General features: G+C 36.0%; 1 long non-coding RNA gene and 1 pseudogene across 1 annotated transcript; one reads left to right on the top strand and one right to left on the bottom strand.

The window, feature by feature from the left end:
- Positions 1 to 655: 655 nt before the first annotated feature.
- Positions 656 to 10388, top strand: LOC145088560 (uncharacterized). Its single transcript, XR_013701178.1, has 2 exons — positions 656 to 814; positions 10198 to 10388. It is a non-coding gene; the product is annotated as an uncharacterized LOC145088560 (long non-coding RNA).
- LOC145086298 (receptor kinase-like protein Xa21 pseudogene) lies at positions 1533 to 4737 on the bottom strand (annotated as a pseudogene).
- Positions 10389 to 18172: the final 7784 nt, after the last annotated feature.

The following is an 18172-nucleotide window of genomic DNA, read 5'->3' as shown; positions in this document are numbered from 1 at the left end:
TTCCACTGGTTCATCATCATCGTCTTCACAAAGAACATTAAGGAATTCATCTTTGCATCTTGAAACTGCTTTGGTTTTTACAAAATCATCAACTTGAACGTCGATTGTGACCGGCTCAAATACTTCATCCATCGCCAAAAGAAGACGAGCATAATCGATCGATCGATTTGTCGGGAATAAAGGAGACGAGAAAAGTGGTTTTCTTTAATAACCCTAAATTAATGAGGTCAACGATACAGTCACCATTAAGATGCCACGTAATCACCTGTAACAGTGTAACCGGCTAAATGAGGGCCACCGTATGATAAGTGTTAAATTGTCCGGTTTATCCGATTTATTGGGCTTTCTAATTCAAAAAAAAATTAGGACTTTTTTAAACTTTTAACAAAATATAGGGACTCTACTCTAGATATCCCATTGCCCTTTTTTAAAAATATTTGATTCTATCTCGACCGACTCTAACTTTTGAAGCTCTTAATCTAACTTTTGAAGCCCTTAAAATTGAAATTACTTTTATACCCCAACTACCCTAATCCCAACTACCATTTTTAGTTATTTTACATTTTTAGTTATTTTACATGTAAAAGTTAAACCAAATACTTTTTAAAAACAACTTTTTTCCAAATACATTTTTAAAAACATCTTTTATAAAAAATCCTTTTTACAAAAAAAAGTCCTTGAACGTAAAAATATATCTCAAACACCGCAAAGAGAAGGTTTAAGCGATGGAAGTTAGAGTTTGATCGACAGCAAGATTGGGAATCAGTTTCGTAAGGGAATCAGTGGGTTTGATGTTTATACGAACGAAACTGAGGTATGTAAACCCTAATGTTCTATGGATGATTCTACCAATCTTAATGTAATTCTTGCTGTTTACCGAAAGATGATGTAATTTGGTTGGAGTACACATATTATGAGCATGAGAACCCTACTTATGTTAAAAATGATAAATTTGGGATTTTGGATATTTAGTCGGATTTTGACCTAAAAGATGCTTTAATACTTGGAAATCCTTCTTTGTAATATGTGGTTGTGGCTAAGGTGGCTAGAAATTACTGTTATTCAGATGAAATGGTGTCATTTTATATGTTTAAAACTTTAACAAAATTGTGCAAATAGTATGAAACAGAAATGGTGATTTTGCTCTATATGTCTTTGTAATATTTAAAGCACAACCAAGCATAGAAATTAGCACTTATAGCGTTTTGTGTCTAGAATGATATCATCAATGATGTTGATAAATAACTATGTATTTTAGTAAAGGATGAGGAATTCGATTGATAAGTTGTAGAGGGAAAAGGTAAACAATTAAGGTCGGAATGTTGTTACTTGTTAGTTCAGAGAGGTGAGTTTCAAGATTATTCATGAAAATTGGGTACAAGTCAAATCATTTAAGTAATGTAAATGCGATACTTGAATGGCTTCTAACTCATACATCGAGTTGAATTAAAATGTCAAATGTGAAGTAGAAGATATATTAGAAATGCACATACCATATGAAGCAGTGATTGCCTAACCAGTAACCACCCAAGTCAGGTGTGTAATGAACTAACTAATGATACATAATACGGACAAATACTACTAATGTTTTGTAATAAAGACAAGTGCCTCTCAGGAAAGGCAGAGGCTTCTTTAATTATATATGTTTTCATTTAGGAAGATGAGAGAACATGGAGCCATGGATATTTTGCAGTGTATCCAGAATTTTCTGCAATTCACGGACAACATTTTTGATATTCATCCGCTGCGGTGGGGAATCCACTGAGCATGATACTCCTAGTTTGATGATTGAAGCCAAGCATTCCTCTATTTTCTTTGCATGTGCTGATGTATATTGTGTAGCAGTAGCATCCTCTTGAAGAAAATATAGAAGATCATCATCAATAACATCAGTTACATGGTCTGGCAAGGCCATGTATGCAAATTTATGAAGGGTAAGGCCTTCGTTAAAGATGTTGTCTGTTGGCCTCTTCCCTGTCATCACCTCCAATAATAGTATTCCAAAACTGTAGACATCCCCACTACTTGTCATCTCACTCCCAACACCATACTCTGCAACTCTTAAGCAATATTATTTGCAGAAAATCTAATACTAAAATAAATATGAACATTTGGGAATACATGAACTTTACCTGGAGGTGCATACCCAATTGTTCCTCTAATGCCACTTGTACTTTTTTTGTTTGGATTTGTTCCAAGAAATCGAGCTAAACCAAAGTCTCCAACATGGGCCACCATATCATCATCAAGTAGAATGTTGCTAGGCTTCAGGTCACAGTGAATGATGGGTGATGGGCAGTGATTGTGAAGATAATCAATTGTAGATGCGATATCCATGAGAATATTTATTCTCTGGAAAAGATTCAATCTGGATGTACTTGGACTTGAATGCAACCAATCATGTAAACTCCCGTTGGGCATGAACTCGTATACCAAAGCTTTGAAGTCATTGCCATGGTAGTCAACACTTGAACATGAAGTTATTATCTTAACCAGATTCCGGTGTCGAATACCCCGCCACACTTCACACTCTGCTGTAAAGCTTCTGTGAGCACCTTGGTTTTGAAGATGTACAACTTTGACTGCAACAATTGTATCATCAAGGACTCCTTTGTAAACAGAGCTGAACCCACCCTCACCAATCAAATTGGCTTGGGAGAAGCCGTTGGTAGCCTTGAGAAGTTGACTGTATGATACTTTCATGAACCGTTCGCCTCTCGATGATTGAGACGGTTGACTCTTCTTCTTCTTACATAAAAAATTTGCAAAACATAATATGGTGAAAAGTGTGGATGCGAACAGAATGAGTATGATGAACAAAGGTAACTTTTTGTTATGCTTCTTTGTATTACATTTGGGCAACCTAATTTCAGCCAAGCCACCACAAAGCCTATTATTACCCAAAACAGAGAATGCACTTGCATTTGCAAATACTCCGATCACTGGTACATTGCCCTGGAAGTCATTAAAGGACAGGTTTGCATATTCTAATAAGGTCAACCGTTGCAAGAATCGAGGAAATTGGCCCGATAATTTATTATGAGAAAGATCAAGTGTCGAAACTGCTCTCATGGAACTTAATGACGTTGGTATATGGCCTTGAAATAAGTTACCTTTGAGGGATAAGAATACAAGGCTAGTGCAACCACCAATGCTACTAGGAATGTTACCTGATAAATTATTATTTGACAAATCAAGATAAGTCAACATCTTGAGGTTGCCAACTTCTGTTGGAAGCGATCCGACCAGGTTGTTTTGAGAAAGATTTAATGCTATGGTTAGAGATGAAAGTTGAAGAAGTTGAGTAGGTATTTTACCACTGAGTTTATTATCGTCAAGGTGTAACTCCAATAGATGATGACAATTTCCCAGGCTTGATGGAATCTGTCCTTCCAATTTGTTGGAATTTAACCAAAGCTTAGTCAACAATGATAAGTTTCCAATGGCATCTGGAATCGGCCCTGAAAATTGGTTGTAATGTAGAGAAGCAATTTGTAGGTTCTGAAGCTTACCAATAGTTGAGGGGATTTTTCCAGTAAACTGGTTATCTTCTAAACCTAAATTGGTCAAGCCAATTAGATTGCCTATACCTGGAGGAAGGTTTCCATGTATACGATTTCCTCCTAAACTTAGATAACTGAGCCGATCAGAAAGATTACCGATTGATGCAGGCAATGGTCCTTGAAACGTGCAACGAAAAAGATCCAATGTCTCTAATCTGCTACAGTTTTTCAAAGTATCAATAAACTTCATATCATCAGCACCTCCGGATCCATAGATGTTGTTACCACCCAAGGATATAAAATACATATCTTTCATTTCTGCAAAGTCAATTTCCAGCTTCCCACTGAAGTTGTTTAGATGGACTTCAAGAAAATCTAATTTCGAACAATTAGATATCGAGGGTGGAAGAGTTCCGGTGAGTTGGTTACCCCATAACTGAAGGTACCTAAGATGAGGGAGCATTGTACCTAAAGCTGAGGGAAGACTACCAGTAAGCTGATTCTCAGACAAGGAAAAATCCGTTAGGAGTGAGAAGTTAAAAATGGAATGAGGGATGGTCCCAGATAAGTTACAATCACCAAGGTAAAGTTGTGTTAAGCTATTCCAGTGGCCTAAGGTGTCTGGAATGCTCCCACCCAACGGATTTTCAGCAGCAGAGAACAGTTCCATTGATGTTATATTCCCCAAGACACGCGGGATTCCACCGGTTAAATTATTATCATCAACTGAAAGATAAGTAAGTTTGGAGAGGAAACCAATCCCCTTAGGTATGCTTCCAACTAGGTTGTTATTATTAAGTCCAATCTCTTTAAGGTTAGAACAACGAGTCAAGTTAGTTGGAATGACCCCGTTGAATTTGTTAGAGCCAAGATAGAGGAAACGTAGCCTGGAGAGACGACCGAGTTCATGAGGGATGCTTCCTTGAAAGCTGTTGTTCCAGAGAGAAAAGAAACGAAGGAAGCTGAGGTTCCCTACATGAGGAGACAATGAGCCTTGTAGGCCTTGTGACTCCAGTAGTAGAACAGTTACTCTTCTATGCCGCCTCCCACAGTAGACACCACTCCAATCACAGAAATGGAAGGAAGCATTCCATGAGATTAGAGCTTCTTCATTCCTGATCATAGACTTGAACTTTAACAAAGCCTGGTAATCGGTCTCATTACCACCATCGATGGAGGCAGCAATCAGAAATATAACAAAACAGGAAAAGGAAATTGGTTGCCTTGTGTTCATTTTTGCAACTAAACTTAGGGGATTACAAGGCTTTTATATCTAGGCATTTTGAGGACCCTACTCCAATTATTTATTACAATAAGAAGGGGTCGTTTGTCTAACTGGGTCCAAAAAAACCCATTTGGCATGTTTGTCTAACTGCATTCCATACAGGATTTTCTGTTCCCGATTTCTCTATTTCATACGATATTTTCTGATTTCTCTTTCTTGTTCCTTGTTTCTTTCTGAAATTTTGCTGCTATATCGTATGAGTTTTTGCTGAGAAAGTCAATTGGCTGTTTTGCTGTTTCTGTTTCTTCTGTTCCTGTTTTGCTGTTTCTTCCTTGTTCCTGTTTTTCAGATATATATATATATATATATATATATATATATATATATATATATATATATATATATATAGTTTAAATGTTTTTGTAGATGCTATGTGCTTTTATGTAATTTTGTTATACAAAAAATGCAAATGATGTAGACTCGAATTTCTGTTAATATTACGTTTTGGCTGTTGCTGTGATTTATTTTGTTGTTAAAATTATATTGCTTGTTATTTTGTTAGTAGATGTCTTGTTATGTGTATGAACAGACTCACAAGGGTAATATAGTTAATTTTTTTTTTTCATCCGCACGGTCAGAAAAATAATCAAACATCATAAATTTAGTCAGATGTAAACAACTGTAAACAACTGAGTCTACTCTAACTCTAACTCACTTTACAACTATCAAACTACCCTTAACTCATGATGATGATGGGATGGTTATTTTCTTTGTTTAATCATAAAGCGTTTTTTACATTACTTTTTGACCAGCCGATAATGCTACATAGTTGTTAAATATTCCACGTTACAACAACTCTTCCCATTAGGAGACAAAGGCAGCATAGTTACTTTTCCCCTTAGGAGACAAAGGCAACAAAAATTCTTTTCACATTAGAAGCCTAAGTCAACAACTTCTCCAACAAAGAACTTTGTGGGCTTAAATGATTTCCCTTAATTTATTTAAATCCCTGCATTTCGCGGATTGCTTAATGCTTTGTTGGACCTACTTCTAAAATTTCACAATAAATTTTTGGCCTTTGAGGTTTCTTTTAAACAGTTTTAGTTTTATTCCATTATAATATCAATAAAATAAAGGTTAAAGTCGAAATTACTACACACTATTTTCTGTGTTCATTTAGTCAAAATTTTGTTTTAAGTCTAAAAAGTCATCGAAAATTTATTTAGTCAACTTAGTCTTTATGACCAACAATGTCAGGTTTTTATGTTTTTTTTGCTATCTAAGTTTATTGATTTTTTTCTCTCTCTCTCTCTCTCTCTCTCTCTCTCTCTCTCTCTATATATATATATATATATATATATATATATATATATATATATATATATATATATATATATATGTTTTTACACAATTTATCTTTACAACTTCGTTATTTGACTTTGTTTTACATGTTTTTTCACAATTAGTTTGTATAAACGAACCGTGAAAAAACATGTAAAAAATAGCAAAAAATGAAGTTTAAAAAGGAATTGTGAAAAAAAAAACATATAAAAACGAAGTAAAAAATGAAGTAAAAACTGATTATGAAAAACATATAGAAACAAGGTGAAAAAAAATGAAATTGTAAAATGGATATAAAAACGAAGTAAAATATAAAGTATGAAAATGGTTTGTGAGAAAAAAAAAGACATGTAAAGAGACTAGGTTAAAGTTAAAGGTCTCAAAACAGGTTACGGTCACAAGTCTTAATAATGGGGACATAGTTAAAGGTCCCGAGAAAGGGGACATAATTATATGAATATATACTAACCTAACGACACGGAGTGATATGTTTCTTTCGGGGCCAAGTTATGCAATTAAAGTCAAAGGTCTCGACTCCCCATATGTGTTAGGATCTTGTTTGAAACTAGCTATGAGCTAGAAATGTTAAACTAGCTTTGTGCTAGTATTTTATGCGTAATTAGAGTCATTATGATTTATAAGATTCCTGTTTAAGTTATTATGACATGCTAGAAGTTTATGAAATATATTTCAAGTTTTGATACTAGGTCGGAGCTCGTGTAGCTCGCAATTCTTTGGATTTACGTATTTTGTTTTTATTAATGTTGTCTATGTACTCTACGTACTCATGTTTAGTATCAAAGGTATCAAGTGATAAGTGATAGAGGTGCACTTGACAGGATTTTTTGAAGATCTAGTGTAGTCTTCACTATGTATAATACTTTCCTTAATCTATGGCTATGTGTCTTTTATAACACCATCAAATGTATTCTGATAATATTTGGAAATTTTTGTAAAGTGTATTTTGACATGACCGTAAGTCATGGGAAATGTAATATTTTGTAACTTAAAATGGTTTTAAAAATCATGGGTGTTACAATCACCGTAGGTACACAACTCTAGAGAGGAATTCAAGTGGAACATAAGACTCTAAAACTAGCCGCCATGAAGATGTCCTAAATATGAGAACATCTCTCTCTCTATTGTACAACAGTAAGAGTTGAAACAAATTGGCTAACCACATGAAATGGATGAGCTATGTCCGAACGAGTGACTGTAAAATAAACCAAACTACCCACAATAATACAATACAATCTCATATCTAATAAAAGAACACCATTATTTGGCAAATATCATGCATTGGTTTAAGGGGTATGCTAATAATTATATCTTGGATGAAATACATATTTGATGTATATGAAATACAAACGAATCAATCTAAAGTTTTCTTTTATAATTGGTTTTGGTTTTGGTCTTGGCCATGCCATGTTTACTTAAAAGATTAAAGAAGTTGTATATAAATAAAATGGTCATTTCCGTGTTGATTGTTTGGAGGCTAAACTTATCTATTTAATTTGGATTAATGACCTAGGAGGGTAATAAGGTTTTAACTTTGTCCATATTAAGTACTTAAGTTTATTTATTTATTTATTTTTTTACATATTACACCAATATGGTTGTATATAACCCTTTAAAAAAGGTAATAAGGTTTTAATTTTGTCCACATTAGGTCCCTAAGGTCTTTTTTGTACATCTTACACAAACATGGTTTTTATAACCATTTAAAGAGGGGCAATAAAGTTTTAATTTTGTCCACATTAGGTCTCTATTTTTAATATTTTTATCATTTCATCTAACTCTTTTACAATTTATATTAGTATCTAGTTAGATGGATTCATTATTTCATCTTCTCATTTTAGTCGCACATTAAACACAACCATGGTTTCAATTGAAATGTTAATTAACAATTTTTTTTCATTTTCACAAAAAAAAAAAAAAAAAAAAAAAAAATTCAAAGTCCTAGTGATTAAGGCTATGCTTGGTGCGCCACAACTAACTGATAAACTAGTTAATTTTTTGATCTTTTTTAAGTTGTCATGTTTGACAAGCTAAAAAGTAGCTTATAACCTAACGATTTAAAAAGCTACTTAGACTAGTTTTTTAAAAGTGTTTTTTTTTAAATGTCCAAATATACCCCATAATTAATTAAGAAAACATATTTTTAAATGCCCTTTTATGTCACTATATAAATTTCAGATAGCTTATAAGCCAGTGGCGAAGCTAAGGTCAAAGTAAACGAGTATCCCTGAAAAGTAACGGGGTATCCCGATGAGTAATGGCTCCTCCAATAGGGTATCTCCGATACATCATTACTTATCGGGGATATCACATTACTTTTGGTGGATACTCTTTTACTTTTCGGGGAAACTGCCAAATATACCCCGATTTGTCACTCACTTATAAGTTATCTTTTATATAATGACATAAAATGACATTTAAAAAATATGTTTTTTAATTAATTAAGGGGTATATTTGGAAATTAAAAAAAAAAACTTTTTAAAAACTAGTCTAAGTTTTTAGAACGCTAGCTTATAAACTATTTTTTTGGCTTGCTAAACATGACAACTTAAAAAAGATTGAAAAATAAACTAGCTTATCAGCTGGTTGTGGCACACCAAACATAACCTTAATCACTAAGACTTTGATAATTATTAGTTTTTTTGTGTGTGTGTGTGTAAAAATGACAAAAAATTGTTATGTAACCTTTCAAATTGAAACCGTGGTTGTGGTGAATGTGCGACTAAAATGAGAAGATGAAATAATGAAGTCATCTAATTAGATACTAATATAAATTGTAAAAGAGTTAGATAAAATGATAAAAATATTAAAAATAGGGACCTAATATGGATAAAATTAAAATCTTATTACCCCTCTTTAAACGGTTATAAAAACCATGTTGGTGTAATATGTACAAAAAAAAAAAAAAAAAAAAAAAAAACCGTAGGGACCTAATGTGGACAAAATTAAAACTTTATTACTATTTTTAAACGGTTATGTATAACCATATTGGTGTAATATGTATAAAAAAACCTTAAGGACTTAATGTGGACAAAGTTAAAACCTTATTATTACCCTCCTAGGTCATTAACCCATTTAATTTTCATGTCGTGTCTTATCAAAATATTTTAATTAAACAAGTTGAAATCTATGACCCAAACATGTTTATTTGAGTGTCAGCTTTGTGCCGGATTTCGTGTCGTGTCGAAAATTTCCACCCCTAGCTATGGGGAGACATTTATTAGAGTTGAAAATATGACGAATATGCATACTTTGATAGCAGTTACATATATTCGTCTGTGAAAGATCTTCTAAATAGATGTCAAGAATGAATTGTTGAATGATGATCTTCATGAGGAGGTCTACATGACTCCCCTAGGTATTGTTAAAGATCATCACTAGCCCAATGAAGTTTAATAGAGTTTATCCCTTTATAAAAAATGTTAAAATGTTCTAGAATGATTTAGAAGATTCTAGAACATAATGGAAGCCTATGGAATGTTCTAGAACATACAAGAAGATTCAAGAATATTATAGAATGAGATTAAAGACCCTAGAATGTTATAGAACATTTTAGAAGACCGTGGATGACACAAGAACGTCCTAGACTTATTGTAACACTCCAAATCAGGTATTACTCTTTAGATCCTTGAAATGGAAAAGATGGTATAAAAGGTCCCTTAGTACGCGGGGTGTACTCTAGGAGTACACTTAGCGTACTAAGAATGCATGAATGCGGAGGGTGGCCGCATACACAGGGCATACGTATAGGTACGTGGCGCGTACGCGACAGAGAGCCAAAACCCTAATTCTCGGACTTGACACCTATTTAAACACCCATGGGAGAGCCCATGACACCCGAATGTAAGACCATGTGGAGAGCCCATGACTTTCCTATTAAAGACCATGGGGGAGCCCATGACACTTAGGTGTAAGACCATGTGGGGAGCCCATGGCATCCTGGAGTAAGACCCTGAGGTGAACCAACGACATCCCTATATGTTGTATGCATGGCTTATGTGGTTTATGTAGCTTATTAGCTAATATGGTATATGTTATTATGTGGACTGTGTGGGGTATGCTCTGGGGAACTCACTAAGCATTAGCTTACATTTTGTTGATTTTTTTCAGGTACATCTGAGCCTAAGGGCAAGAGCAAGGCTTAATGACACGACATGCACACTCTCTCAGGCATTTTTATGGACACTGTGATGTTTGGAACAATATTGTTGATGTTATGAATTTGAAAACAAATGTACTTGAGATTTTGTGGTTTATTGGAAATGTTTTGATTATTTATAAATGAAAATTTTCTTTTAAAACCTGGGTCGTTACACTTATCTAGGAAATTATAGAACATTCTAGAAATATATATAAGCATGTAATATATATATATATATATATATATATATATATATATATATATATATATATATATATAAAACTTATGATAGAAGATTCTAGAATAGTCATGAATGTATGTAGCTTGTAGGAAGATCTAGAAAATTCCTATAGGGAGGTGGAAACACCTATAAATAAGTGTAGAGCTCATTTGCTCCGAACCATCTCAACATCCAAGTACCCAAGAAACACTCAAAGTGTATGTTCTTAATAAAAGTATTGATGTTTCGTACATAAAGAGTAGTGTTCAACAATCTGGTATCAAAGCGAGGTTTCTTGATAGTGAGAACAAATGTTCTCTTTGTATTGTGAATAGTCTGTGACTCTGCAAGTTTAATGTTGAAACTAGCTTGTTTGGTATTACCGAGGTACTGCCAACACGATGGGTGATCTCCAAGTCATGGGGGTAATCAAGAAACTCAACAACAATAACTACAAAACATAGGCAACATGTATGATGTCGCACTTACAAGGACAAGACTTACGGGAGGTCGTTGGCAGAAGTGAAACTACGCTGCTAGAGGAAGATATTAATGGTTCTCTGCGCAAATGGAAAATCAAAGTAGGCAAAGCAATGTTTGCCTTGAAGACCACAATCGAAGAAGAGATGTTGGAGCATATTCGTGACGAGAAGACACTGAAAGAAGCATGGGACACATTCGTGACACTTTTCTCAAAGAAGAATGATATGAGACTACAACTTCTAGAGAACGAGCTTTTATCAATCTCACAACGTGACATGACGATTACTTAATATTTCTACAAGGTCAAGTCGATACGTCGGGAGATTACTAAACTAGATCCCCAATCCATCATTGTAGAAGCTCAAATGAAGAGGATCATCATCCATGAACTGAGGCTAGAATATAGAAGCTTCGTCACCGTTGTACAAGGATGGCCCGTTCAACAATCACTTGTAGAGTTTGAGAATTTGCTAGCCAACCAAAAAGTTATGGATAAGCAAATGGGAGGCATCACTGTAACACCCATAAAAAATCATGTCAAATTTAATATTTTAAGAACATTTCAACACCATTAATCAGTAAAAAACTTATTTTCAAAATAGTAAATATCAGAGTATCCTAGAAACAAATTCATAAATGTGAGGAGCTGTATGATCACGCCTTTGCCTTCCCGCGATCATCTGATATACCTAAAACAAAATCTGAAACTATAAGCCCAAAGCTTAGTGAGTTCCCCCAAAATATTGATACAATGCAACTAACACATATACAAATAGCAGCATGTACTAGGTCCACAGTTTTACAAACTGGATTACCCTTGGGCCCACAGTGTGAGTCTGGATTGCCTTCCGGGCCCACAACTCACATCTGGATTGCCTCCAAGCCCACAGTACGAGTCTGGTATGCCCTACCCGGCCCTCATGTAACAACGTAATTTTCAAAACAAAATTTTCATTTCTTTAAACATGATTTCATTCCAAACCAACCATAAAAATCCAATGTAACATATTCATGATACAAAACATGTCAAATCCCAAGATCAACTAAATTCAAATCCGCCTGCGGGTGTGTGTACGAGTCATGCTGGCGCCTTCCCACGGTCCTCACTAGTACCTGAAACATATAACACAACAGCTGTAAGCATAAATGCTTAGTGAGTTCCCCAATATATCACTTACACACATACGCCCTTCCAGGTCATGACCTTCCGGTCCATGTGTCTCAAGGGACTTCCGTCCCAACCCGGTAAACCTTCCGGTGTTACCCGTGTCGACCTTCCGGTCCATAACTCTCTGACCTTCCGGTCCACATCATAATGCCTTCCGGCCCATAACATAATGCCTTCCGGGCCATCTCAACATGGTATACAAATCACATACATAGTTCATACGAAACAGGCAACTCATACGATGCATATATCTCATAACATACTAGATCTTCCAGTCACACGTAGGTACCCTTCCAGGTACAGTATAGTGAGAAGACTCACCTCGTATGATGTCTAGTGTCTCACGTGCCCGGAACCTCTGAATCTCGCAACAACAACCTAGCCTCGCCTAATCACATCAAATAATTATTCCAAATCATTAACGGCTCTGAAGGTTATACTAGTTTCCTTTCTAAAATTCCACAGAAGGGTAAAAGACCATTTTACCCCTCCCTGACCCAAAAATCCACATGTTGACTAAAACCCTAAAAGTCAACAAAAGTCAACAGCAAGCAGTACGCTGGGCGTACCCTTGCTTTCCAGAAACGGGGTACGCGACCCTCTACGCGGCACGTACTGGGATTACACCCATCGTAATGCCCAGTTTCTTTATCCAACACATTTAGGTCTTAATCGGCTAAGACTTGCATCCAAACTTCAGATCTGACTCCTCTAATGTGTCTTAATCCATAAAGTTGAAACCTTTAAGCCTTTGCATGGCTGTAAGGGTCATTTTGTGCTCAAAACACCTTTCCTCTTTCCATAATGAGGCTATAACTCATGCATGACACAAGATCCACGTCCAAGACTAGATTTTTATGACTCCTCAACACATATTACACTAGAAAAGGTCAGATATAAGCTTATGGAGACTCTTTGCACATAAAGTCTCCAACTTTGAACCAAAAACCCTAAAAATGGTCCAAAAAGAAAAACTTATGAAGAACAAGGAAAGCTTTGAGCTTTATACCTCAGAAAGGATCTCCAACCACTGTAGAGCTCGGATTTACACTTGTTCTTCAACTTCTAGCTCCAACAATGGCTCCTTCTTCTCTTTCTTCACCTTGAAAAGACAACTTCAAGCTCAAAAACACACACACAAGCCAAAGCACGAATCTCAGCTCTCTAAGGACTCACTCAAGGGTGTATGATGGCTAGGGCAAAGGACTACATGTTCCTTTTATAGTGCAAGGCCAGGAATTAGGGTTTTGCATCTAGGCCGGTTACGCCCGGCGTAACCTTGGGTACGCCCAGCGTACCCGGATGGACCCCCGTACAAAATAAGCGTGCGAGTACACGCGACGTACCCCCAGTATGCCCAACGTACTCACCAAATCCACCTTTCAATCTTTAAGGGACTAAATTGTCAATTCTCCAAAATAGAAGGGTCATAAAACTAACCTGGCTTTCGGGCTGTTACACATCAGCTCATATCTGGAATGCTCCTGAGCTCACAGTACGAGTCTGGCATGCCCCACCCAACCCTCAACTCGTATCTGGAATGCTCCCAAGTCCTTAGTATGAGTCTAGCATGCCCTGCCCGACCCTCAACTCATATCTGGAATACTCTAGGGTTTGTTGGCTACTGCACGGAGCAGTACAAACTCAACCCAACCCACATAATATGTCGACATATATCATAACTAATGGATATAAAGATAATCAGGTAATAACACAGGTAATCCTACTGATCTACCAAACTGGCATAGAAACTAGCATGCACAACTAACTCATACTCAACATAATACCAACTGCTAGGATATCATATCCAATGGGCCGACATTGGTGCCTTCGACCCCTTAGTATAGCGAGGATAACTCGCCTCTCAATTGTCGAATCGAAGTGATAAACTTAAACTCTCAAACCACGGCCACAAACTCCACCACCTATATTTACCATAAGACCATTTCCATAAATTTCCAATTTACCAATATACCCCAAAATTTAACTAGTCAATCCTTGGTCAAAGTCCAAGTCAAAGTTCAGGGTCAACACTCCATGTTGACCCGAATCGTTGAGTCCTTCCAGAACTCAAGTAGTTGTGAATCCCCCGTTGATTAGTCGAGTTTCCCTGCAACTCGCCGAGTTCATGCATGTCCAAAAGTCAGGAAAACCATAGCTGACTCGCCGAGTCCATGCAGAAATCCTTGCACGACAATATTTATCGGGCTCGCCGAGTTGACCATGTAACTTGTCGAGTCCTTTCTCCATTCAGATGCTTTTTAAGCCACTCCAAAGCTCCATATTACAGATCAAGCTTCCCAAGGCATGTAAGGTTCTATAGGCTTAGAATGTAAAGTTGCAAACTTTACGTGCATGCAAGGTTCTATAGGCTTATAATGTCAAATCCAAGCTTATAATGGGGTTTAACTCAAAAGGGAAGGTTCATACTTGCTAAAGCTGGAGACTTTATAGCTATAGAGACCAAGATAAGCTCAGATCTGAAGTTGCAGCTTCAGATCTTGGCCCATACCCAAAAATGGCAAATATATATATGCTAGAAAAGCCCTAATCTTCAATATAAAGAGATCTAGAAAGAGGAAAGGTCAAGGTAACGACTTGTTACCTTCAAATTGATGCCAAGAAGCAGAACAGTCAAATCCACTAGCCCCTCTTGCACTACTCCTCTTAGACTTCAAGTCTTCTTCTTACAAATCACATTCCAAGCTTGAAAATCACACAAAAATGGAGAATACACATGAATTAAGGTTTTCGGACTCACAAGGGGCTGTAAGGGAAGGCTAAGGAGGCAAAGGATCCTTTAAATAGGGTGCAAACCCCGAAAATTAGGGTTTCATCCTTCAGCTCCAACTCGTCGAGTCGTGTCCTCCGACTCGTCGAGTTGGTCACTTAAACACGTGGCAAAAAAGTTCCTACTCGACGAGTCAGGGCATCCAACTCGTCGAGTAGACCTTTCAATATAAAAATAAAACTGTAAAATTAATACTTGAGAGTTGGGGTGTTACAATCACGTTGAAGAGTGAAGAGGAAGTGCTCTATATAAGTAAAAGTCAGAGGAATATCAAAACACTTACTAAAGAAGGATACAAAATGTTGACAAAGGGAAGAGTCAGCAAGGAACCTCACAACCATGGAGATCTCAAAAGATTGACAATAAGAGTTCTCGGGGGAAGAGGTTTGAAGGCAACTGCAACAACTATGGAAAGTGGGGCCACATGTACAAGGATTGTTGGTCAAAGAAAAAGTCTGTCGGAAGCAATTTGATGACTTCCAAAAAGGAAGTAGACGATGAATGGGATGTTGAGGTATTATGTGCCATATAAGAGAATAAGACTAAAATAGGAAGACTAATGTTCGTGGAGGCCAGGGTAAATAAAGGATACACCAAGGCAATGACAGATACTGTACATCTCATAATTTCCTTACTGGAGATGAAGCTAGGAAGTTGGGCATCAAATACACCAAAAATCCAGTCCGGTTGAAAGTTGTTAACTCTTTATCCAAGCTTATCCTTGATGTTGCATATGGAGCACCTCTTAAAATTGCAGGAAAGTACCATAGACTTGACAATGGTACATATGGATGACTATTGTATTGTAGTGGGAATGAATTTCCTAGACAATGTACGACCCTAGTCATTTGAGAGAGATGATACCATGCATATCACTAAGTGTTCAATAATTCACCTTGTACCCTTGAAAAGAAATAGGATTAGGTCCCGAATCCTATCAACTATGCAACTCGACAAAGGTCTCAAGAAGAGTGAGACAAAGTTTATGAAACCCTTGAAAGAGGAAGTTGTTTCCTCGAAGATGGACGTTTCGAAGTAGAATAAGAACATAACGTCACCAAAGTTGCATAAAAAGTCGCATCTTAGACGAAAAGTGGAACATGTGACGGAAAAACTTGATAAGGCGAATAAGAAGAAAATCACATTGATTCATAAGAGCGAAATAGAATCTCTCAACCTAGCAACATCTAAACAAGATGATCGGATCAATAAGGGATCACGTCATAACATGTTAATATTGTGGGAATTTTGAAAGGCTTGTAAAAGGGATAACCCACATGCTTACAAGTTTGCTAAATAGAGGTATAAGAAACTATACACGATAGTTCAACGGGGCCAAGAACAATATTATGGTGAAACAAAAGGAAACCAAGAATGTCGTATTGTCGTTATCAACTATGGAAAAAATATATGAAGCAGCGGCTGCAACAACTTAGGAAAAACAAAGAACGTGGAAGAGAAAAAGTCCTAAAAGAAGAAGTCAGTATGAGAAATATCAAGATTGATGGTCAAGTAGCAGACGAGTTCGCGAAAAGGATGTGTATTGTAAAATATAAGAGTTTTCATGGTCAGCTCAACATGGAATGAAGAATAGGGCTAGTGTTGAGGGGAGGGGGGGGGGGGGGGGAGTGTCGAAGATCATCACTATCCCAGTGGAGTTTAATAGAGTTTATCCCTTTATAAAAAAATGTTAAAATGTTCTAGAATGATCTAAAAGATTCTAGAACATAGCGGAAGCCCATGGAATATTCTAGAACATACAAGAAGACTCAAGAATATTATAAAATGACATTGAAGACCCTAGAATGTTATAGAACATTCTAGAAGACAGTGGATGACACAAGAACGTCTTAGACTTATCTAGGAAATTAAAAAAATTCTATATATATATATATATATATATATATATATATATATATAAGCATGTAATAGATATAGATTATTGTAGAAGATTCTAGAATAGTTATGAATGTATGTAGCTTGTAGGAAGATCTAGACACTTTCTATATGGAGGTGGAAACACTTATAAATAGGTGTGGAACTCATTTGCTCCAAACCATCCCAACATCCAAGTATCCGAGAAACACTCAAAGTAAGTAAAGTGTAGCATTCTCTCAAAGTGTAAGTTCTTCTTAAGTGGTCTTAATAAAAGTATTGTTGTTTCCCACATAAAGAGTCACATAAAGAATCGTGTTCAACATGTATTTCTCACCATATGGGTGAAGTTTGTTGGCTTAAAAAAACCATTGTACTGTCTCAAACAAGCCCATTTTTCCTAGTTTGGGAAATTTTCTATGATGATTATTTCTCTTAGTTTTCTTCATAGTAATAATGATTTGGTTTTCTTTATTAGATGCATGAGTGCATGTGATATTCTCATTTCTTTATATGTAAATGACATGATTATTATCGGTGATGAGTATGGAGGATTAAGTCCTTAAAGTACGATTTTGCTCACATTTTGCTATGAAAGACTTGGGGAATAATGTGTTATGTTTTAGATGAAATACATATTTGATCTATTTGAAAGTGCACTACTCTCTAACACGCCTTTTGACAAGTCGAGAATTTGAAGAGATTTCATTTGACCCATATGCTTTTGGAACTTCCCATGGAGTTCATTAGTTGAAATATTTAAGGAGGTCAGTTCATAAAGAATTATGCTCTCATAAGGAATTGTTCCACAGAATTTGTTGCTTGAAACATCAATGCCCTTAAGTAGTAGAATACATCTTCTTAATTTGTAGTTTGTTCCCTTTCATTCAACCAGTGCGTTGTCAATGAAAATCTTATCTTCACTCGGGCAACTGAAAGAATTAGGAGTTACATCTACAATTAGCCAGGGATCTTAAACATATATCTGTTGTTGAGGCTCGTCATTTGTTTTTATCTGGGGATAAAACCCATATAAGAGTAGTAAGTATGGTTAATAGTATCTTATTGTGAGCCTCTCCTGGCTTAATTGTGAAATGACTAAATCACCGATGAATGTTTCCTAAGATCATTTCTTAGATAGGTCTAGGAAGTGAATGTTATTTAATTAACATAGTTAGGAAGGTAAACTACCATATAATCTACTATACTGCAAAACAAGAACATATAATTCCAAAAGTACCCTCCTTGGGAAGGTAAACTACAGGTTTAGGGTTTAACTTCTTTTAGAAACAGTTGATATTTTTGTGCATGAAAACATTAATCATGCAACCCAATCAATGCACTATATACTAAACTAATTTAAATAAAAAGAATGATATAAAAGTAACGAATAACCTTCTCATTACA

The sequence above is a fragment of the Lactuca serriola genome, chromosome 2 (assembly GCF_051521515.1).
Source record: "Lactuca serriola cultivar US96UC23 chromosome 2, Lser_US96UC23_V15, whole genome shotgun sequence".
In the NCBI taxonomy this organism is placed as follows: domain Eukaryota; kingdom Viridiplantae; phylum Streptophyta; class Magnoliopsida; order Asterales; family Asteraceae; genus Lactuca; species Lactuca serriola.
Note: the sequence above shows the minus strand (reverse complement) of the source record. Positions and strands in the feature narration are given on the sequence as shown.